We start from the raw sequence: 23,368 nt of genomic DNA, 5'->3' as shown, positions 1-23,368 counted from the left end.
AAACTGAAAACAACAAGGAAATTGTTGTGTAAGTACCATTGGGAAGAAGTTTCAAACCAAACGTGGAAGGAGAAAAGGCTGCGTACATTGAACCTGTGTAAGATCGACGTGAAGAGAACATCAGGGAATATACCGTAAGAAGAGATCAGGAATGTAGATGGTTTGTCTGCAAAATTGTATCAGGGAAGGGCAGCTCTGAGCAGATCCTTCTTTGCTGCTAGCTGCTAGCCAGACAGAAATGTCTTGGTTCCTTTCTTCATCGGGCCTGCATGGACACGTCATGGATTCATCTTGTTTCACCCCACCTATTAATTCCTGGTTGTTGACATTCCTTGTGTTACCCAGCCTTCTTCACACTGTTGCCCTGCCCTTGGCGATTCTGCTTCTAATGGATATTAACATATAAAGCAGTGAAGCTTTCCAAAGTGAGCTCCACTTGCAAACTTATTTCTGAATGGCTGCACTTGCAGCTAGGGATGAGTGGATATGCCAATTTTGCTTTTTTCCTCAGTTTCTCCTTTTCCCAATCTTAAGTTCAGTTCTCTTCATTTTCGCATCAGGGACGCGGGTGGCACTGTGGGTTAAACCACAGAGCCTAGGACTTGCCGATCAGAAGGTTGGCAGTTCGAATCCTCGCGATGGGGTGAGCTCCCATTGCTCGGTCCCTGCTCCTGCCCACCTAGCAGTTCGAAAACATGTCAAAGTGCAAGTAGATAAATAGGTACCACTCCGGCGGGAAGGTAAACGGAGTTTCTGTGCACTGCTCTGGTTCGCCAGAAGCGGCTTAGTCATGCTGGCCACATGACCCGGAAGCTGTACGCCGGCTCCCTTGGCCAATAAAGTGAGATGAGCGCTGCAACCCCACAGTCGGGCATGACTGGACCTAACAGTCAGGGGTCCCTTTACCTTGCAAATTCTGCAGATAACCTGCTTCTGCTCCTCTCTCTTCACTCCTCTTCTGGTCCCGGGAGACAGTGGAGGAGGACGAGGAGCTGTGGAAGTCTTTGACTCTACACCAGCTTGGCCTCTCTCCCCCTCCTCCTGCACCTGTTCCCCAATCCTCCAGCTCTCTCCAGTCTTGCAGCTTCTCCTGCCTCTGCCTCTCATCCCCTGGCTATTACAGGCTCCTCCACATCACTGATCCCTTCTTCTGAGTCAGTCTCCAGACCCCCTTCTCCACCACCAGCCACTCCCCAACATCGTTGTGGAGAAATGCTTCCCTAGAAAACCCACGTGCAACCACTCTGAACGAGGCATCCTAAATTGGGAATAGGGACGTGGGTGGCGCTGTGGTCTAAACCATTGAGCCTCTTGGCCTTGCTGATCGGAAGGTCGGCGGTTCAAATCCCCGCTACGGGGGGAGCTCCTGTTGCTTTGTCCCAGTTCCTGCCAACCTAGCAGTTCGAAAGCACACCAGTGCAAGTAGATAAATAGGCACCACTGCGGCGGGAAGGTAAACAGCATTTCTGTGCACTCTGGTTTCCGTCATGGTATCCCATTGCACCAGAAGCGGTTGAGTCATGCTGACCACATGACCCGGAAAGCTGTCTGTGGACAAATGCCGGCTCCCTCGGCCTGAGCGCCGCAACCCCACAGTTTGACTGGACTTCACCTTCCAGGGGTCCTTTACCTTCCCCCCCTAAGTTGTGTGTGTGTGAGAACCACAAACATCAGGTATCACAGAGATCAGTATGTGAACTATTGATTTCCCAACCCTTCCCTTGTGAGTCGCTCGGATGTCTGATTGGAATTCCGTGTTTCTGTTCCTCCTGAGCTGATTGTTCTCTGGCCCTGGAAGAGCAGAGAGGAGCTACGTAAATAAGCTCATCTCCAAGATGGAGATTGCCGAGGTACTGCAAAGCAGTCGCAGCTGCTATCAGCTTTCTTGCTGGCAGCCCCCAGGGGCATCTTTCATTAGGATCTCATGATGAAGTCATAACAGGGTCCTCTGGGGAAGCCACTTGCTATTCTTCCTTCAGAGGGCAAGAACAGCAGGCTCAAAAGAGGCCAGTTGGTTTTGTCCTGCTGCTAGACCCAGCGCTTGTTCTTACAACAGCACAAATAATTAATCCTCTCCTCTGGGGTTGCCATGGGGAAAGAGGAAGGTTGTTCAGCGGTGCTTTGGGAGGGCAATGACTCTTCCTCACCTGCCTTCCCTACCTCGCTGCTCCTTCTGCTCAAGATAACAAGAAAGGAGCTCCCTCCTATTCAGGCGCCTTCAGATAGATTGGGCTATGGCTGTGCCGCGTTTGCCAAGAGCTTGTTTCATAGCCCTTTCCATTCCACCCAAAGCCGCCCAGAGGACCCAACACCAAACAGAACCAGCAACAGAAGAGAAGCAATGGATGGAATAACCTTAACTAAGACTGTGAGATTGAAACATTAGGGTGCATTTGTCCTCCCAAACTGCAGCAGTTCGCAGTTCGCCTCACTCAGACGCAGATAGAAATAATGGACCAGTAGATGCTGGTCCATTAGGGCGTATGGGGCACTGCCCCACTGATTTCCTTTTACCTTCAGCCAGCTCCCCCCGTCTGCTTTATTTCTCACATCCAGTCCAGCTGCCAGTGTAGTCTCAGCGTTGTCCTTGTAGAACTCAGCAGGGAGAAGGATGGGGACAAAGCTAGAGTTCCTTGGCTCTGCTTGTCATTGGCTCTAGTTCCACTTCCTCCCCCCCCCCCGGACCTCTCCACCCCATTCCTTATGGGCACTAGTCATCACTGCTTCCCATTCCACTGGCAGAGCAGATGGTACAGAACAGAAATATTCGTCTGCTGGAGTTAACAGCTGCTTGAAAGTATAGGCACTCTTGTTCCCAAAGGGTAGCTCTGTTGGTTCCATACAGATCTTTGGCCCAGTTGTAATGTTACCACAGGGATGCAGTGCTTTGGAGGTCCTTTGTCTCCTCAGGTAGCATGTGAGGTTCCAGCTGATGTGCAAAGAGGGAGCCTATTTATTTATTTACTTGACAATTTATAATTCCCACTACACACACACACACACACACACACACAAGGTGTGACCGGAAAGTTCGGTGAATGGTCACAGAAATTGGACAGTGAGAAATATTCGAACATACATACCTTCAAAGTAGGCCCCCTCTGATACAATGCACCATTGACAACGTTCTTAGAACTGCTGGAAACTTCTGGAGAAGTCCTCTTTCCGTACTGCTTTCAGTTCCCTCGTCACAGCAGCTTGGACGTGCAAAATGTTGGGAAATCTGTGCCCTTTCAGTGCAGATTTCAGTTTTGGAAAAAGAAAGAAATCCAGTGGGGCCAGATTGAGTGAATATGGAGGGTGGGACAACTCAGTAACCTCTGTAAAGATTTCATGTGGAATAGGCAATTCTTCCGCCATCATTCGGACGGAAAAGCGCTGATTCCGCATCAATAACTTGTGAACTTTGTCAACATTTGCCGCTGTTCTGCTCGTCTACTGTTTGCCAGATCAAGGGTCATCTTCGATGGTTTGCCGCCCTTTGCAGAAATGCTTAAACCACTCAGACACTGTCTTTCGAGTCTCTGTACACAATTGTGAGCATTTTGTGGGTTTCCGATGCCGATTGTATGTTTGAATATTTCTCGCTGTCTGATTTCTGTGACCATTCACCGAACTTTCTGGTCACACCTTGTACATAGAAATATTGCAACATATAAAATAAAACTGATGACACCAATAGAAACATCATTAAAAACTCCAGCGAAACACCACTAAATACTTTTCTCTTTGCTACGTGAAGCTTTCAAATAAGATACTGTACAGGGGTAGCCCCACATTCAGACCAGGTGACTGATCGGTTTTTCTTTTATCAACAAGGCGTAGAACAATTGCCAAGTACCACTATTTGCCTCAATCCCTCAGATTTCCTTTGTGTGAAAGTTCAGGGACAGGAATCCGGTCTGTATCTTCCACTGCAAAGACAGACACCAAGAATTCATTCAGCTTTCTGCAACCTCTTTTTCTTCCTTCAGCACACCCCTGACTCCAGCCATCTCTGTAGCAGGTCTCTTGCAGCTTATATATTTAATGTTTGTTTGTTTTGTTGGTGGTGCTCTGTAGGTTCTTCACTAGTGCCCTCCAAATTCTTTTCTAAAAGCACCTCTTCATTGTTCTCTTGCATATCTCTTGCCAAAGTCTGCCTTCCTTTTTTGTTCTCCTCATTTGCACAATTTTCCAAAGAAAGCCATCTTGCCTCTAATAGCTTCTTTGACCCTGCTTGTTAACCACACTGGCATTTTATTGGCCCTGACGCTCTTTCCTGATCTGCCGAATATCTTCCATTGCAGTTTTAGAGAGATTTCTCATTAATGAGGATATTTCTCCCTTCCCTTTTTCCAATGGGTTTATTATTTTCAATTTCACATCTGCCTTGATCAGCGTTGTTAACTATAGCCTTCCCAAAGACAAGACAATTCAATTAACGAAAAACAAAACAACCTTTCAGTGTTCAGTGGTACCTCGGGTTACAAACACCTCAGGTTACAAACACCTCGGGTTACAGACTCCACTAACCTGGAAGCAGTACCTCAGGTTAAGAACTTCACCTCAGGATGAGAACAAAAATCGCACGATGATGGTGCAGCGGCAGCGGGAGGCCCCATTAGCTAAAGTGGTACCTCAAGTTAAGAACAGCTTCATGTTAAGAACGAATTAAGTTCGTAACCAGAGGTACCACTGTAAAATGTTATATTAGAGGCTTTCCAAATATTGGGAGATTAACAGCTTTAAAGGATGACACCAGATGAAACTGGGTTGGGGTTTTTTTTGTTAATTGAATTGAATCGACTGTATGTTCTGGGTTGTTACATTTCCTAAATAAATAAAATAGTTCAAATGCTCAATGTGATCTGGTTTGGGCAGCTTCCATAGTAATAGGAATAGCCTAGGACTCATGTACCTACAGGACCGCCTTTCCTAGTATGCCCCGCGGAGGACCTTAAGGTCCACAAATGACAACACCTTGGAGGTTCCAAGTCGCAAGGTGGTTAGATTGGTCTCAACTAGGGCCAGGGCCTTTTCAGTAGTGGCCCCGACCTAGTGGAACGCTCTGTCACAAGAGACTAGGGCCCTGTGGGTCTTGACATCTTTCCGCAGGGCCTGCAAGATGGAGCTGTTCCGCCTGGCCTTTGGTTTGGACTCATTCTGACCCTTATGTTTCCCTCCCCTTATGGTTTTGATCTAAGGGCTACTATTAAAATGAGGCTGCATTTTAAATTATATTTTAACCTGTATTTTAAATTGGCTTTTGTTTCATTGTAATTTTACTGGTGTTAGCCACCCCGAGCCTGGCTCTGGCCGGGGAGGGCGGGGTATAAATAAAATATTATTATTATCATGTCACGTTCCTATGTTCATCAACACCGTCAAGCATGTTTAAGCAGAGTCCTGCTGCTGCATATTTTGGTAGGCAATGTCAACATTTTTCTTGGCTCATTGGACAGGCTGGACAACAGAACAGCTGGTTATTCTGGCCAATCAACAGTGCCATAGCATGGGAAGGGCCACAGGGGCAGTTGTCCTGGGCGCAAAATTCTTAGAGGCACAAAATTTCAAAAGAAAAAGAAGGAAAGTAGAAATAACTTACACAGAAAATCTCCCAATGTTTGTGTGGACACACTGAGGAGCAGATTTGGGCAGCGGCCGGTTTCTAGGGCACCCTCTGCAAGGGTTTTTGAAGATACCCACTCCTGACCAATTCCCCATCCCACTCTCCGCCGTGCTTGTCCCAAGTGATTTGATACCCAGAAATCAGCGTGGTAGAGTCTTTCATTGATTTTATTCAATACTGGACTGGTGGAAAGGACTCAGGGAGTGCTAATGGTCCATGGGTTAAAGGTAAAGGTAAAGGGACCCCTGACCATTAGGTCCAATCATGGCCGACTCTGGGGTTGTGGCGCTCATCTCACTTTATTGGCCGAGGGAGCCAGCGTACAGCTTCCGGGTCATGTGGCCAGCATGACTAAGCCACTTCTGGCGAACCAGAGCAGCGCACGGAAACGCCGTTTACCTTCCCGCCGGAGCGGTACCTATTTATCTACTTGCACTTTGACGTGCTTTCGAACTGCTAGGTTGGCAGGAGCTGGGACTGAGCAACAGGAGCTCACCCCGTCGCAGGGATTCGAACCACAAACCTTCTGATTGGCAAGTCCTAGGTTCTGTGGTTTAACCCACAGCGCCACCTGCGTCCATGGGTTAGGAGGCGCAATACTTGACTTGCCCCAGGCGCTGTAAACCCACATAACGCCACTGCTACTCATTGATGTCTAGGAGCCAGGACCTTGTTCGGGACCCCAAGTATATCACAATTGGGCCTTTAATAAGAAATGTTTGTTATATTCTAGTTTCACATTTTGGGATAAGAGTCATTCCTTTAAACTGAAGCAAGAGCGAGTAGCCTTTGGCCTCCCAGATGTTGCTGATTCGCAGCTCCTACCCTGGTCATGACATTTGGAGCTACAAGCCAATGTACGCAGTGTAACAGATGTGGTGTTGCTGAACTACAGCTCCCATCAGCACCAGCAAGCATGACGAATGCCAGGGAATATGGGAGTTGTAGTTCAGCAGTGTCTAGAAGGCTATAGGTTCCCCATGCTTGCAATATAAGAATGATATTGTGTTTTTAATATTCTGTTGGGAGCCTCCCAGAGTGGCTGGGGAAACCCAGCCAGATGAATGGGGTATAAAATAATATTAATAATAATAATAATAATAATAATAATAATAATAATAATATTAATAATATCATGACTAGTAAAAATATATATCTAACTTCTCCCAAGCAATTCATAAAGCTGGCAGCAGGTCTGCTTCATAAGGAGCGAAAGAACAGTAGGGGATTTTTATTTGTATTTCAAACATATCTCACTTTTCCACTGCACTTTGGAGAAGTTTCTCAAAGATGATGGTGAATGACATACTCATTTCCTCCGGCTACTTGTGAAATCTCATTTTAATGATCATACACGCCAGAAATATTTCTCCAGTACTTCAGTGTCTCACTAGAAAAGATTAATCCTCTGAGCCTTTTCCATTTAGAATGCTTCTGACTTCTGAGATAGTCTGGTTGCCCTCTCATCTATTTCCCAGGAAGCACGGATTCTCTGGTGGTCCTCTGCCTGTATTCTAAGGACACTTCTCGTAATAAGATAGAAAGACCCTGAAGCAATTGTCAAGATCTTTCGAGTGAACTTGAAATTGAATTACTGAAGATTTAGAAACTAACCTGATCTCGCTTTTGCATGATTTTCAGCCTCATTCAGAGAAGCATCTAAGGAAAGTGATATGAGTGTTGCACACTTTCGTGAAATTGCTCGCCTGCTGGCAGGCTTTCTTGCACAAGCCCCTATCACAATGGATATGAAATTGATTAGCAATACGTAAATCAAAAGGACTTTGTTGATGCATTAGGAGTGTGTGTGGGAGTGGGGGAAACGATGACAGAAAACCAGGGCCTTTCTTTTAGGATTTATAGCACACTGGCCTCCAGCAGTCAAAGTCAGGAACTTTAGACTCCGAACTTAATGACTATATGGTGGGAGGGGCAGGGGTGTTGCAAGGGGGGTGCGGTCTGCCCTGGGTGTCATGCCTGGGGTGTGTGTGACAAAATCCCCCCGGGCGGATCGGCATGGCAGCACTTGCATCCCGGGCGGGCGTATATTCACGATTGGCGTGATTGTTGCCGTGAAAAACCACATGCTGATTGCGCAAATCTGACCGGCGATCAGCCTGGCACCCCCTGATAGGTGACGGGTGACACTCGCGTCCCTGGCTGACACGGTTTTATGTGATCGTTGGTTGGATTTGCGTGATCTGCGGGTGTATCTGTTTCGCGGACAACCCTCCCTAAAAATCGGTCAACAACTTTGGGGTACCCTCCTTAAAAAAAAGCTCAACAACTCTCTGGGCAACATTCCCACAAATTGCTATATGGGGGAGGGGGTGACAAAAAAATGTAAAGAAAAAGAAGGAACATTTTATCATATGTGGTGGGAATGTAAAAAAGTAAAGAACTTCTGGGAAATGATATATAATGAGATGAAAAAGATGTTGAAATATACATTTTTTTTTAAAACCAGAAGCATTTTTACTTGGTATTATAGGTCAGGACATTAATAGGCAAGATGCTAAATTGTTTTTATATGCAACAACTGCGGCAAGAGTATTGTTAGCCCAGAAATGGAAACAAGAAGCAATTCCGACAAAAGAAGAATGGCAGACGAAATTAATGGACTATGCAGAATTGGACAAAATGACAGAAAGGATTCGAAACCTGGGGACCAGAGATTTACAGAAGATTGGAACAAATATATGAATTATTTGAAGAGCAACTGTAATCAACAAATTACGCTAGGAGGACTACAAGAAGTTTTGTGAGGAGAAATATACAAAGTGTTACAAAGTAGAAAAAGATAGAGATATTGGTTATGAGTTTGAAATGTAATAGGGAAGATAAGAAATGCATACTGAGAGATTAGATTGGAAAATTTTCAGTCAGGATTGATGTAAGTAAAAAATTTGAATAAGATTTAAAAGTATTTACAGTAATTACTGTTGAAAATGATATGTTAAAAAAACTAATAAAAAATTATATTAAAAAAAAATTCGCACTGGGTACCACCTGACCTTGCTATGCCTCTGGGGAGGGGACAGTGGCTTAGTGTGGGGGGCATAGGAGCAGTTGCCCCGGCACCAAATTGTTAGAGGCACAAAATTCGAAAACCTGACACTGCCTTAATACAGCTGCACACTTCCTTTGCTGGACTCAGCTGAAAACTTGTTCTCCATGTGAACCAGGAAGTGACCCATCCAGACAACGGAACAACTCTTCTTTTCTTATCTCTGTAGCTGCAGTCTCCTACATGCTGTGGACATCATTAGGCAGTTGAATGCGCATGCGCAGTCTCTTTTTTCCCCTTCCTCCCCCCCCCCCCCATGACCCTGGGTGCTGGCAACTCATGCTATGCCACTGGGAAGAAGGCTCTTTTGCAGTTAATGTGTATTGCTTTAAAATTTGTTATACTGGCCCTGCTAAATTTAACTGTGCAAACCTACATTCCCATATGTGCTTGAATCAGGGAGGAGAGACACAGCCGCAGCCTCCTCTCTGGGTGCCCACATGCTTCTGCTAAGCCATGGTTTGACTTAGCGTGACATGCAAACCAGGCAGGTTTGTCAACAGAAAAATGATTGAAATGGGGTGTACAAACTCCCATGCTCTTGTAACAACAATGTTAGCAAATGTAACAGAGTCCTGCAAATAATAATGGAAACACATTGCCCTTGTTTTCCGTTGTCTGCCCGGAATTCCAATGTCCTTCTACGTAGCACAACTGATATAAGTACAGTTCTTGTGATGTGCTTTCCTTCAAAGCAAACTGTTGAAGTGCCTCCTGGAACTTCTCTCGTTGTGTGAAATGAGTGCAGTGAAACAACATGATGGCGCAACATGAAATACCCTTGTCAGCTGTGCCAACTTCACAGAATCCTTTCCATATCAATCAACCTGCTGAGGAACATAGGTGCCACCGAACTGCAGCTCATCATTGCAGAAGATTTCTAATGTTCATGTTCAAGCGCATGCCCTCCACTCATGCGGGCCCTTCTGGAGGCTTATTGGGCCTCATTGATGCCCCTTGTGAACTATGAGGACAGCCAAACATGCCCTTTACTCCAGTGTTAGAAATTGTTGTTGTTGTTTAGTCCGACTCTTCGTGACCCCATGGACCAGAGCACGCCAGGCACTCCTGTCTTCCACTGCCTCCCGCAGTTTGGTCAAACTCATGTTGGTAGCTTCGAGAACATTGTCCAACCATCTCGTCCTCTGTCGTCCCCTTCTCCTTGTGCCCTCCATCTTTCCCAACATCAGGATCTTTTCCAGGGAGTCTTCTCTTCTCGTGAGGTGGCCAAAGTAATGGAGCTTCAGCTTCAGGATCTGTCCTTCCAGTGGGCACTCAGGGCTGATTTCCTTCAGAATGGAGAGATTTGATCTTCTTGCAGTCCATGGGACTCTCAAGCGTCTCCTCCAGCACCAGAATTCAAAAGCATCAATTCTTCGGTGATCAGCCTTCTTTATGGTCCCGCTCTCACTTCCATACATCACTACTGGGAAAACCATAGTTTTAACTATACGGACGTTTGTCGGCAAGGTGATGTCTCTGCTTTTTAAGATGCTGTCTAGGTTTGTCATTGCTGTTAGAAATTAGCCATCCCAATGAGATCTCTGGATGTCCAGCTGGTGACTGGGGGAAGCAAAATGTCCCTTAGGGAAGGATCTGTAATATTTTCCTTGAAGCTTGAACTTGTTTCGTTCTGGATTGTTTTATTTGATGTTTTCATGTGTTGTCAGCCGCTTTGAGGTTTGTTCTTTAAAATATAAAGTGGTCTAGAAATGGAATGAACAACAACAACACACTTCATCACAAAAAAGAAAAGAAAAGGCACCTAGACATTCCATTGTGGTAACCGTAACCTAGGTTTAAGGTGCCATTTGGTGATTAGATTAGATTAATGCTTTTTTCTGGGGGGGGGGACGCAGGGGGACGCTTACCCCTAAACATTTTGTGAATATAACAGGAGAAGAAACTATTTTTTTTTTTAAAAAAAATAGTTTCTTCTCTAGCACGGTGAATCATCAGTTCCGTTGAATAGCATGGTGATTGGTCAGTTTCATTGTTACCACCTCCGATGGCAGATTCCTTTCCTTTCCCGGTGTTTCCTGAGTCTCAGACAGAAGCGAGCGTTTAATGTGTGAAGCAGTGTGGAATGTGGATGTGTGGTGTGTTACTGATGAAAGTCGGGAAGGTGTTAGTGCACACAACTTCATGCCAATGTGGAAGTTACAGGGAGCTGTCAGCTGTGTAATATGAGGTAATGCTTGTTCTTTGTACTTTTGTCCATTTACTGTATTTATTTTTCCCAATTTGAACTATAAAATGGTGATTTTCTTGAGTCAAAATGAGAGGACCCCTAAACATTTTTTTTTTTTAAGGAAACAAGCACTGGATTATATATCCAAGTTTTTAACACTGCTTCGCTCGTTGGGTGGATATTTGTCATTCTGTCTCTTGCAGAAGCTTGCCCATCATTGCTAATCATGTTGTCATTGGATTATTGATGGTACTTCGAAAGCCCATGAGATGAGCATTTGAAGACCATTGTAAATGAGGAGCCCCTGAAACCCACTCCTCTGCATTTTTACAAAATGCATTTCAAAAGCCTTCTTTCATTTTCTAGCAACGGCAAGAGAGCCTGCTCCCCCTTCCTCTCCTGGGTTGAGAACGTGTTGGTTTAATTTGACAATCTACTGAAGTTGTGCCGCTCTATAATACGGCACTTGAACTTTTGATGCGTGTGCTTGAGGCTCATAATGACGAGGGGTGTGTAAAGAGATAGATGTGGGAAGGAAGATATGGTCATTCCTTTTGATGCTAGCAAAACCTCCTTTCCTATCTTTGGCTGTTGTAATGGTTCTAGGGGTTGCTCATGTGTAAACCGGCACCACACCTGGCTGGGTTGCCTGAGTGAACCTTTTCTGTCCGGACAGCCACTCGCCCGTGGCTGTCTCAGTTGCTGGCAGAATCCGTCAGTGGGCGTTTCTTGAACTTCTTCCAGCAAAGAAGCTCTTTGACGCCTAGTCTCCGCCTACTCTCCCTGCGCGGAAGCCTTCTGCGCAAGGAGGGTGTGGGCAGCAAAAGACCCTTACTCTGCCCTGCTGGTCCCCGGCGAGGAGTCATGGGACCGCCTCGCTGATTCCCCCATCTGCCCCCCTTCTCCACTGGTGCTACGCTGATTCCCTTCCCCAGAAGATGGGCTGCCTCTCCCCATCCCGGGAGCCCGCTCTCTCCCTCTGGCCCTGATGGCAGTTCCCTGACAGCCATTTCCCTGCCTATTGTTGCAGAAGAGAACTGTAGCAACCCTTCACGTGGATTACTGGACTCTTTGAACAGACAGGTGGAAGAGATACTTATACATGTATGGACCTTATGCATGAATTGACTAGAGAATGAACTGATCTACTGGGTCTTCTGCTTTTCTCGTTGAACTTTATGAGACTTATGTATGGACCTTATGCATGAACTGACTAGAGAATGAACTGATCTACTGGGTCTTCTGCTTTTCTCGTTGAACTTTATGAGACTTATGTATGGACCTTATGCATGAACTGACTAGAGAATGAACTGATCTACTGGGTCTTCTGCTTTTCTCGTTGAACTTTATGAGACTTTTGTTGAAACCTACAATTTGATACAAAGAAGGGGACATTTTATCATATGTGGTGGGATTGTAAGGTAATTAAAAAAAAAAGGGAAATGATATACAATGAATTGAAGAAAATGTTCCATTTAACATTTGTTTAAAAACCCGAGGCATTTTTGTTGGGGATTGTAGGGAAAGACCTGCCAAAAAAGTTGAAAAACATGTTCATGTATGTGACAACGGCCACGAGAGTTCTGGTAAGCACAGGGATGGAAGACTGAAGAAACCCCAACTAAAGAATCATGGCAAGAAAAATTGATGGACTATGCAGAACTGGCAAAACTGGCAAAAAGTTATGGGACAAGGATAACTGTGACTTTAAGGATGAATGGGAACCCTTTACAAAGTATGTGAAGACGCAACAAAGCGAACTGGACTCTTTGGCAGGTTTTGAATAAACATTCACAAACCTTTTATTGATAATAATCAGCTAAATAGTTTGAGGATCTATACAACTTTGTAACATGCAGAAAACAGCATTCTTAGAGAAAGCAAAGACTGGAACTGAGGGAAGTCGGGGGGTGGGGTGGGGGTGGGTGGGTTTTGTGTGGGAGGGGGGAGGGAGGAAAAATGGGAGAAAAAACAAGGATGATATGTTTTTGGATAATATGTCTTGTTATAATTTTGAATAATAATAAAAAAAGAAACCTACAATTTGATACAATGAATAGTATACCTTATTTATTCAAAAGTACAGCCGGTTACATCTTGTGTGTTTATTGAATTGTTTAATGGAACGTCAAAAGGCTATAGGTTACGACTCAAAATGACATGTCACTGCATCAGTTGAACCATTGGAACATTAAGGGGGGGGTGAGAAACGAGCTCCTTCTCTTAAAAACAACAGTGCATTAAGCGTAGACATGAGCTGCACCGTGTGGTTGAGTGACAGCTTTTATTTTAAAAACTACCTGCATTGATTACTCATCTTGGGAGAACAACATTGAGCATTAGCAGACATTTGTCCGCAGGGCAACGCTTGTTTACAGACTCTCCATCCGCAGTATGTGTCTCCCCACCTCCACTTCTGATGGAGACAGAGTAAAATGTTGTTCAGGTCGATGAGGCCGAGGCAGGAGCAGAATGGTTTGAACTTCTTTGCCCCTACTCAGAAGCAGCAGCAGATTAGAACCCTGTGCTGCCAGGGTATTACGCTGCCACCTCCACCGCACTTCAAAACAATGTTCCATGTGCAGGCATACAAAAATCCCCATCCTTTTCAAAGCTGCAATCCTATACACACTTTTGGGGGAGCAAGGTCCATTTAACTCAGTGGGGCTTAGTCAGCAGGCAGGCAGAGAAGTGAGTTATCAAAATCGCCAAAATATCCGGGATTTTGAGTACAGTGGTACCTCGGGTTACATATGCTTCAGGTTACAGACGCTTCAGGTTACAGACTCCACTAACCCAGAAATAGTACCTCGGGTTAAGAACTTTGCTTCAGGATGAGAACAGAAATTGTGCTCCGGCGGCGCGGCAGCAGCAGGAGGCCCCATTAGCTAAAGTGGTGCTTCAGGTTGAGAACAGTTTCAGGTTAAGAACGGACCTCTGGAACGAATTAAGTACGTACCCAGAGGTACCACTATATTGTTTTCTAAGAAAAGGTCAACAACTTTGAGTTTCCCCCAAAAAGGTCAAGTTTTGTGTCCTGAATTCTACTTCTAGAAATATGGTAAAAAAGGTAAAGGTAAGGGACCCTTGACAGTTAAGTCCAGTCGCAAATGACTTTGGGGTTGCAGCGCTCATCTCATTTTACAGGCCGAGGGAGACAGTGTTTGTCCACAGACAGTTTTTCCAGGTCATGTGGCCAGCATGACTAAGCTGCTTCTGGTGAAACCAGAGTAGCACACGGAAATGCTATTTACCTTCCTGCCGAAGCGGTATCTATTTATCTACTTGCACTTTTGGGCGTGCTTTCAAACTGCTAGGTTGGCAGGAGCTGGGACCGAGCAACGGGAGCCTAATAATTTGTTAACACCTAGCAAATTATCTAAAATGTATAAGAAGGTTCCTAACAATTGCTGGAAGTGCAAACAGGTAGAGGGATCTGTTTTCATATGTGGTGGACTTGCAAGAAAGTGAGGGTATTTTGGGAAATGAAACATGACGAGATAAAAAAGATGTTTAAAATGAGCATATATATATAAAAAAGCCGAAGCATTTCTCTTAGGGATTATAGAAATCCCCGCAAAAATGTTAAAAGTTATTTATGAATGTAACAACAGACTTTTTGTGTCCAGACTTTCGCTTTTTAAAATATGGCAACCCTAAGAATGGATAAGTAAGATAAAGGACTATGCAGAACGACAAAATTAACAGCAAAATTAAGAGAATCTGATGATGAGTGTTTTATGGAAGAATGGGTGCCTTTTTTGGACTATTTAAAGAATTGTTATGGTATGATGAACTCGTGAGCATGATTTGAGCTTTGAGCAATAGAAGTAATTAGTTTATAATATTGTGGTTATGATTTAATAGACAAAAGATAGGGTGCAGCAGACGGAGAGAAACAACAGCTCCATGGGAAAAGGGGTGGGAAGTCAACAAAAATAAGAGAAAAGATGAAATTGTGTTATGATTGTATATGTTAAAAATCTTGAAACTTAATAAAATATAATTGGAAAAAATGAGCGGGTTATCGGGCACCTTTAAAGAATAACACTATGGCTTAACTGGAGAGATGGCAAGATCATCAGGGGGAGATATGATCATCAGATGGAGAGATTATCAGAGGGTTGTGGCAGGGGGTTCATCAGTATACGAATGATACCCAGCTCTACCTCTCTTTAAATCAGAATCAATGAAGGCAGTGAAGGTCCTGTGTGAGTGCCTGGAGGCGGTTGGAGGATGGATGGCGGCTAACAGATTGAGGTTGAATCCTGACAAGATAGAAGTACTGTTTTGGGGGGGATGGGGCGGGCAGGTGTGGAGGACTCCCTGGTCCTGAATGGGGTAACTGTGCCCCTGAAGGACCAGGTGCACAGCCTGGGAGTCATTTTGGACTCGCAGCTGTCCATGGAGGCGCAGGTCAATTCTGTATCCAGGGCAGCTGTCTACCAGCTCCATCTGGTATGCAGGCTGAGACTCTACCTGCCCGTGGGCGACAAAATGGTGCATGCTCTGGTTATCTCCCACTTGGACTACTGCAATGCGCTTTACGTGGGGCTACCTTTGAAGGTGACCCGGAAACTACAACTAATCCAGAATGCGGCAGCTAGACTGGTGACTGGGAGTGGCTGCCAAGACCATATAACACTGGTCCTGAAAGACCTACATTGGCTCCCAGTATGTTTCCGAGCACAATTCAAACTGTTGGTGCTGACCTTTAAAGCCTTAACGGCCTTAGCCCAGTATACCTGAAGGAGCGTCTCCACCCCCATTGTTCAACCTGGACACTGAGGTCCAGCTCTGTGGGCCTCCTGGCTGTTCCCTCACCATGAAACATGAAGTTACAGGGAACCTGGCACAGGGCCTTCTCGGTTGTGGCGCCTGCCCCGTGGAATGCCCTCCCATCAGATGTCGAGGAGATAAATAACTATATGGCTTTTAGAAGACATCTGAAGGCAGCCCTGTTTAGGAAAGTTTTTAATGTTTGATGTTTTATTATGTTTCTAATATTCTGTTGGGAGCCGCCCAGAGTGGCTGGGGAAACCCAGCCAGATGAGCAGGGTATAAATAAATAAATCATCATCAATATCAACTACTACTATTACAAACAAGGGGTTGGTCTGTGAACTTATGGTGACTGAGTCCCACCACAAGGCAAGGGACATTTGGGGAGCAAGGAGGACCACTAGGTAGTCTGCAGGGAGCTGAGTCTGTAACTCTATGCTCCCTTGCCAGGGACTATTGAACTGAATAGGACTTGCTTCAGAGTAGAATTTCATATTCAGTTTCAGAGACTGATTGGAATGTCCCTTATTGCGGCTTGCTGGCTTCTAATGAATGCCTATGCTTTTGGGTAGAGTGAATTCCACTCTTCTTTAGAAAAAGAAAAATAAAGATAAAACATCAGGAGATTTAAATCTCAACTCAGACACATTTTGGCTAAGCAAGGGGGAAACTGAAGCATACGTTTTGTACAAGGTGTGTGGATTACCTCTGTACCGCTCTCCCCAGTTACACGCCTGTCAGTCAGTCCTAATATATTAGCCCATATAAACGGCAGGGTGTCAGAAATCTGAATGGTAGACCCCCACAACACACCCCTGCCAGAGCCTACATAAGTTGATATTACGTCTAAAGTGGCAGCCTTCTTACATAAAGGGCACCATAAATCCAAGCACGTTGTGTTTCATCAAAGTACAGTGTACTAAATGAATATTTCATGTATTATTCTTTTACTTTTTACACTGTTTACTGTCAAATGTAGTTCAGGTTTTTGTGGAAAGTGACACCCCTGGATCTAATTTCAATTTATCCGGTTAAGACTCAGTAACGATTTGCTCATGACCTTGTCATTCACTCCCAGTCAACTCCTAGCTTCTGTTACTGGAGGCAGTTCATATTTCATTAAGCCTCTTGTATAACCTCTGAAAATCTAATATTAAAGGTCAGTAAATATTTTAGTGAGCTTGCAGAGCCAGAATGAGAACCGAACAGTCTGCTTGAAGCACAAAAGAAATAAGCCATTAAATGTAAGCTGAGTCTGGAGAAATGTATTTGAATTTTGCTCGTATGTTCACGGATCTCAGCTACAGGGTTTCATTTTGGGAGGGCTGGGGGAATCCCTGGCAAAACTGGCATGTTGTGGTATCCCAACATGAGCACCCACACCTGGATAAGTTTATCGTGGGTGGTACAACATACCTGATCGCCAAAGAATTGATGCTTTTGAATTATGGTGCTGGAGGAGACTCTTGAGAGTCCCATGGACTGCAAGAAGAACAAACCTATCCATTCTGAAGGAGATCAGCCCTGAGTGCTCACTGGAAGGACAGATCCTGAAGCTGAGGCTCCAATACTTTGGCCACCTCATGAGAAGAGAAGACTCCCTGGAAAAGACCCTGATGTTGGGAAAGATCACAAGAGCACAAGGAGGAGGGGACGACAGAGGATGAGATGGTTGGACAGTGTTCTCGAAGCTACCAGCATGAACAAACTGTGGCAGGTAGTGGAAGACAGGAGTGCCTGGCGTGCTCTGGTCCATGGGGTCACGAAGAGTCAGACATGACTAAACGACTAAACAACAACAACAACATACCCACCACCGTTTCCAATGAAAATAGGTGTTATGTGTTCAGTGGTCTGTGTTTGCCTGAGCTTGAGTCTGAATGAAGGATTCTGAGCCCCCGTGTTCTGATTTGATACATGATATCCAATCACAGAACATTTCAGGATTTGGGATTCTGCCATTGGTCCTTAAACTCTGACTTATGATTCGCAGCTTGGAAGTTTGGACAGCCAATCATGTTGGGAGTGGGCGTGGCCCAGGTCTTTAGAAATGTATACAGTTGTACCTCGGGTTAAGAACTTAATTTGTTCTGGAGGTCTGTTCTTAACCTGAAACTGTTCTTAACCTGAGGTACCACTTTAGCTAATGGGGCCTCTTGCTGCCACCGCCAGGCGATTTCTGTTCTTATCCTGAAGCAAAGTTCTTAACCCGAGGTACTATTTCTGGATTAGCGGAGTCTGTAATCTGAAGCGTCTGTAACCCGAAGTACCGCTGTATAAGCTTTGCTCCTGTTGTTCAGTTCTGTTCAATAAATATTCTTGCCGTTATCACTGTGTCTTGCCTCGTGGGAACCCACCTACACTTCAATAGGGATGCCCTATTCCATAATAATAATAATAATAATTTTACTATTTATACCCTACCCATCTGACTGGGTTGCTCTAACCACTCTGGACATAACAGATATAAAAACACAATAAAACATTTAACATTAACTATAAAGGGCTGTCTTCAGATGTCTTCTACAGGTTGTATAGTTACTTATCTCCTTGGCTTGGGGGTGGGTGAGTCACATAACTCGTTGCCCTCTAAAATTTCTCTGATGAAAATAGGGATGTCCTAAGGAAAAACAGGGATGCGGCTGGCGCTGTGGGTTAAACCACAGAGCCTAGGGCTTGCCGATCAGAAGGTCGGTGGTTCAAATCCCCGCAACGGGGTGAGCTCCCGTTGCTCGGTCCCTGCTCCTGCCAACCTGCAGTTTGAAAGCACACAGTGCAAGTAGATAAATAGTTACCGCTCTGGTGGAAAGGTAAATGGCATTTCCGTGCGCTGCTCTGGTTCACCAGAAGTGGCTTTGTCATGCTGGCCACATGACCTGGAAGCTGTCTGTGGACAAATGCTAGCTCCCTCAGCCAGTAAAGTGAGATGAGCGCCACAATCCCAGAGTCGTCCGCGACTGGACCTAATGGTCAGGGGTCCCTTTACCTTTACTTTTAAGGAAAAACAGGACATTCCAGGATCAAATCAGATATCGGGACAGCTACTGTAAATCTGGGACTATCCCTGGAAAATAGGGACACTTGGAGGGTCTGGGTATAATGATCAGCAGTGGTCAGTGGGTGATTGTGAGCCATTCACCAGCCTATGTTTTCTACAAATGTCTGGATATGGCATTACTAAGAGGAAGTTTAAAAACAGCAAGTGGCCCACAATTGCAGGGCAGGGGTGACTCAGTTTGCAGACATTGGCACTGCAGCAGCTGCCTGAACATGCAAGTCCTAATGCCAGGCTTGATCTCTTCAAATATAATGGAGTCTTCCTAGTACATTTTTGTTAATGAAAATTCAGTGGAATTTTTTGCCCCCCAACGAGTCACTGCTGTATGTTGCAAACCTTTTGACAGAGGTTTTGCTCAATCTATTCCCAAGAACAGGAGCAGTTCTAACAATAGCAGCCATGTGGTATTTGTAAATGTCTCAGGAAATGGCAGAACGGACTGATAACTCAGCTCCTCAGACCACAACTCTTCTTTTTCTCAAAACGTTGCAAACACTTAAAGCCAGCAAATCAGTCCCAATCAATGTTTCAAAGCGAACCTGAATGTTATCACCGGAGCAGGAATTCAGTACGTACAACGGTTATTCAGGGACAGAAAAGAGATGAGCAAACCCTGCAAAAAATACAGGTAAGAACCAAGAGCAATGTGTTCACTCTCCTCACCATCTCACTATTAGGAAAACTTGCTTCTGTTCTTTTCCAAACAGAGTCAAAATATCTCTGCGTGTCAGTCTATCTGTCCTGCTTTTCTCTATAACAAAAGAACTCTCTTGACTGCAGCAGAACAAATCAAAGGAACATAACTGTTCCCCATCTGCCCCCCCTATTTTCAAGGGTGGTGATCAGAGACAGGACAAAAAAATTAATTTATAAGTTCTGTTGAAACAAACAATTTTTAGATTTCTAGCTTGCAATGTAGGCAAAGCCGCCTTGCTTTCTCTACAGAACACAGTGGAGGTTTCCAAGTCCAAACTCATGTCACTCCATTCAGTGTGGGATTTAGGGAAGGAGAAAGGGAAAAAGGGAAAATGCAAATTATAAGCCTCTCTGACTGGTTTCAGTGTTATCACACTACCCTCTCTTGGAAAAGAGGCTCTCAATTTGCCCTGGTGGCTTGTGAGTGTGATAGCCAAACAGCACCTGAGAGGCTACTATCTGTTCGGAAAGATTTGTTTCAAATACATCAGTAGAAACCCAATTAATACATTCCAGCTCATGAAAGATATAAGCGTAATGGACTCAAAGGGAAACCAATAGCATTTTATATGCAAATGAATGTTGGGAGATGGATTAATATGGAACAGTGTGTGCAAGTAATAATTACGTGTAAACACAAAATAGAATATGAATTTGCAACATAGCTAATTACAGTGTACACTTACTTGCACACACGTAGTAAATTCCAACACAGCTGTGAAACAGGGACATCCTTAAGATATTATATCAAAATAGATACAGCTGTCATATATGGTTGTGCATTTCCTGATTTCCGAAGTGTTTTTAAAGAAATCCTTGTTATGAATGCTAGTTAAATTTTGCTCAGGCCTGAACTTTTCTGAGATAGTTGATGACCTAGCTTCCTTTTCCAGACCCAAATTCCAAAATCTCAAAGAGTAGCTTCAGAGTAGAAAAGCATTTCCTTGTATTATTCTCTTCCCCATGCTTTTAAAAAAGCAAAACAGCCCTCCCCTATTTGTTGAATTAAATGATAAGAACATGTTCCACAGCTAGCTCTTGAGGGAAACAGGATGTGACTAAGGATATTCTGTTAACAATGGGCAAATGCGTGTGCCTGTCTTTTAAATTTAATTAAACTGACTTTATGCCAACTCTGGCAGCAAAATATATTACAGCAAAGCATGCTGAATCTATTTGCTACAATTGATACCACCTGGCCATATTCAGGTCAGGCATGTATTCAGGTCAGCCTGAAAGCTTGTGGCGAAAGCTAGCAAGGAATTCCAGAGTGGTGAGTGAGCAGGGTGGCAGAGGAGAGGTGGAGTTTCCTTGGTGCCAAGCATGGAAACCAAGTTGGCTTCCAAAGGAGGGAAGCCCTTTCAACCACATGCTGCAGAAATGTACAGTGGTACCTCGGGTTACATACACTTCAGGTTACAGACTCCACTAACCCAGAAATAGTGCTTTAGGTTAAGAACTTTGCTTCAGGATGAGAACAGAAATCGGGCTCCGGCGGTGCGGCAGCAGCAGGAGGCCCCATTAGCTAAAGTGGTGCTTCAGGTTAAGAACAGTTTCAGGTTGAGAACAGACCTCCGGAACGAATTAAGTACATAACCCGAGGTACCACTGTATCACTTTCTGCAGACTAGCAACCTTTGTGGCCTTGTTTGCAAAGATGTAATATTGTGTTGTAATAATGAAACATTCTAAGTCACCGACTCTACAGAGGATCGGGCTGCCTGAAAGCAGCTGGAGCTGAAAGCATCTTTATTTACACAGCCATTTCACTTTTGAACAACTTCCCCCTGTCCTAACAATGCCATATCCAAGTAGGAGCAATCTGTTTTATATTCAACCACGCTTAGAATTGCAGCCTTAACAATAAAAGGGAGTAGACCGACCAAGCAAGAGCTGCTTTGCCAAGAAATTAACTGCAAGGCTGTGACTGCCCAGTGCTGTCCAAAATTTAAGCAGAACCCGTTGTGCCTTAGGTTTCATTACCCAATAATTGATATGGAGATCAGCCTGCAATTTCTCCTTTCAGAAAGCCTTTTAAGCCAGCGATGAGAAGTTCCTGCTCTTCCCCCCCCAAATCTTCCAATGCTTGCAGCTTTCATATTCTTACACGCCACCCCAATCCCCAGAAGCAGTGCGAGATTTCAGGGGTTGCAGGTGTACTTACCAGGATCTGTCTTCCCTTTGGGGGCAATGAGGCACAGCAGAGACAGTGGTGCCTTTATGATATATGGTTTTATTTACACCGACATACAACCTGTCCCTAGATGGAGTGATTGTAGAGCATTCACATTCTATGAGCAGCTGCCCCCCCAATTCAAGTAAATAAATAAAAATACTTAACTAACTGACCAATCTTGTCACAGATAATTCGGTTCTGCGCCCCCCCCCAACATTAAGCATGCCCCTAACATAAATCATGAGGGACGCGGGTGGTGCTGTGGGTTAAACCACAGAGCCTAGGGCTTGCCGATCAGAAGGTTGGCTGTTCGAATCCCCGTGACGGGGTGAGCTCCCGTTGCTCGGTCCCTGCTCCTGCCAACCTAGCAGTTCGAAAGCACGTCAAAGTGCAAGTAGATAAATAGTTACCACTCCAGCAGGAAGGTAAACGGCATTTCTGTGCACTGCTCTGGTTCGCCAGAAGCGGCTTAGTCATGCTGGCCACATGACCCGGAATTCTGTACGCCGGCTCCCTCGGCCAATAAAGTGAGATGAGCGCTGCAACCCCAGAGTCGGTCACAACTGGACCTAATGGTCAGGGGTCCCTTTACCTTTAACATAAATCATGGCTAAACCCATGTGGGTTTCCGTATTTGACAAAGTTTGATCAAACCTTCATGAAGTCTGACTTTTACTAAATCCAGGAATTATGGGGAGTCTGCTCCAACCACTGCCCCAAATTCATAACAATATACCAGACTCTCCAAGTGTTCCTGTTTTCCAGGGTCAGTCCTGGATTTACAGATGTTGCCGTGGTTTCTGCTTTTATCCCAGAATTTCCTGCTTTTCCTTAGGACGTCCCTCGTTTCATCAGAGAACTGTTGGAAGGCATGGGAATAATATAATAATAATTTATTATTCGTACCCCACCGATCTGACTGGGTTGCCCCAGCCACTCTGGGCATCTTCCATCCTATATAAAAACATAGTAAAACATCAAATCTTAAAAAAGCTTCCCTATACAATCAATCACCCCCAAAACAAGAAAGGGCTTTAATAATAAGAATACTTCAATTGATCTGATTTACATCCTATGCCCTTTTAAAATGTGGGTTTTTGTGGGGGGGGAATTGGATTGTTGTTTTTATTTTTATTATGTATTTTATGATTTTATATATTGATTTTATTCTGTAAACCGCCCTGAGACCCCCGGGTATAGGGCGGTATATAAAATCAATAAATAACAACAACAAAACAACAACAACAACAACAAATAATAATAATAATAATTATAATAGGAAGATTGGATTAAATTTAATGATTCTTTAGTTAAATATGTTAAATTAACTGGAAACAGCTTGCAGATACTTAATTGGCTTAGGATTTTATTTAAGTTAAGTGATGAATTAATATGTTTAATTTCAAAATGAAAAGATCTAAGGATGTTAATGGACTAAGTTAAGTTTATAAGAACTGTGATTTGGAAAACCGTTAAAAGGACATGCAATGAAATTCAATAAAGGGGAAGCGAGGGGAAGTCACATAACAATGTTAATAAGTGTATTTTTTAATAAGGTTATGATTTATGTTTGTTTGTTTTATGTGTTTGTTTGTTTATAATTTTGTGAAAACCAATAATTTTTTTAAAAATAAAAATAAGCCAACCCTTTGGCTGGTTAGCATACTGTACCATTTTAATGTGTTGGTAGGAGTTATTGTTCTGCTCTTTTTATTATGAATTTTGTGCTTTTATCTTGCCTTTTTATGCCGTGAACTGCCCCGAGATCTCCAGAGGAATGGCGGCAT

At 44.2% G+C, this 23,368-nt stretch overlaps 1 long non-coding RNA gene across 1 annotated transcript in view; it reads right to left on the bottom strand.

Annotated features, from left to right (window-relative positions):
* LOC310826606 overlaps positions 1-23,368 on the bottom strand; it is a 230,649-nt gene that overhangs the window by 70,145 nt on the left and 137,136 nt on the right. The window lies entirely within an intron of this gene.

This window comes from Podarcis gaigeae (assembly GCF_964106915.1).
Source record: "Podarcis gaigeae genome assembly, chromosome: 10".
Taxonomy (NCBI): domain Eukaryota; kingdom Metazoa; phylum Chordata; class Lepidosauria; order Squamata; family Lacertidae; genus Podarcis; species Podarcis gaigeae.
The sequence above is the reverse complement of the archived record's forward strand: the minus strand, read 5'-3'. Positions and strand labels throughout refer to the sequence as shown.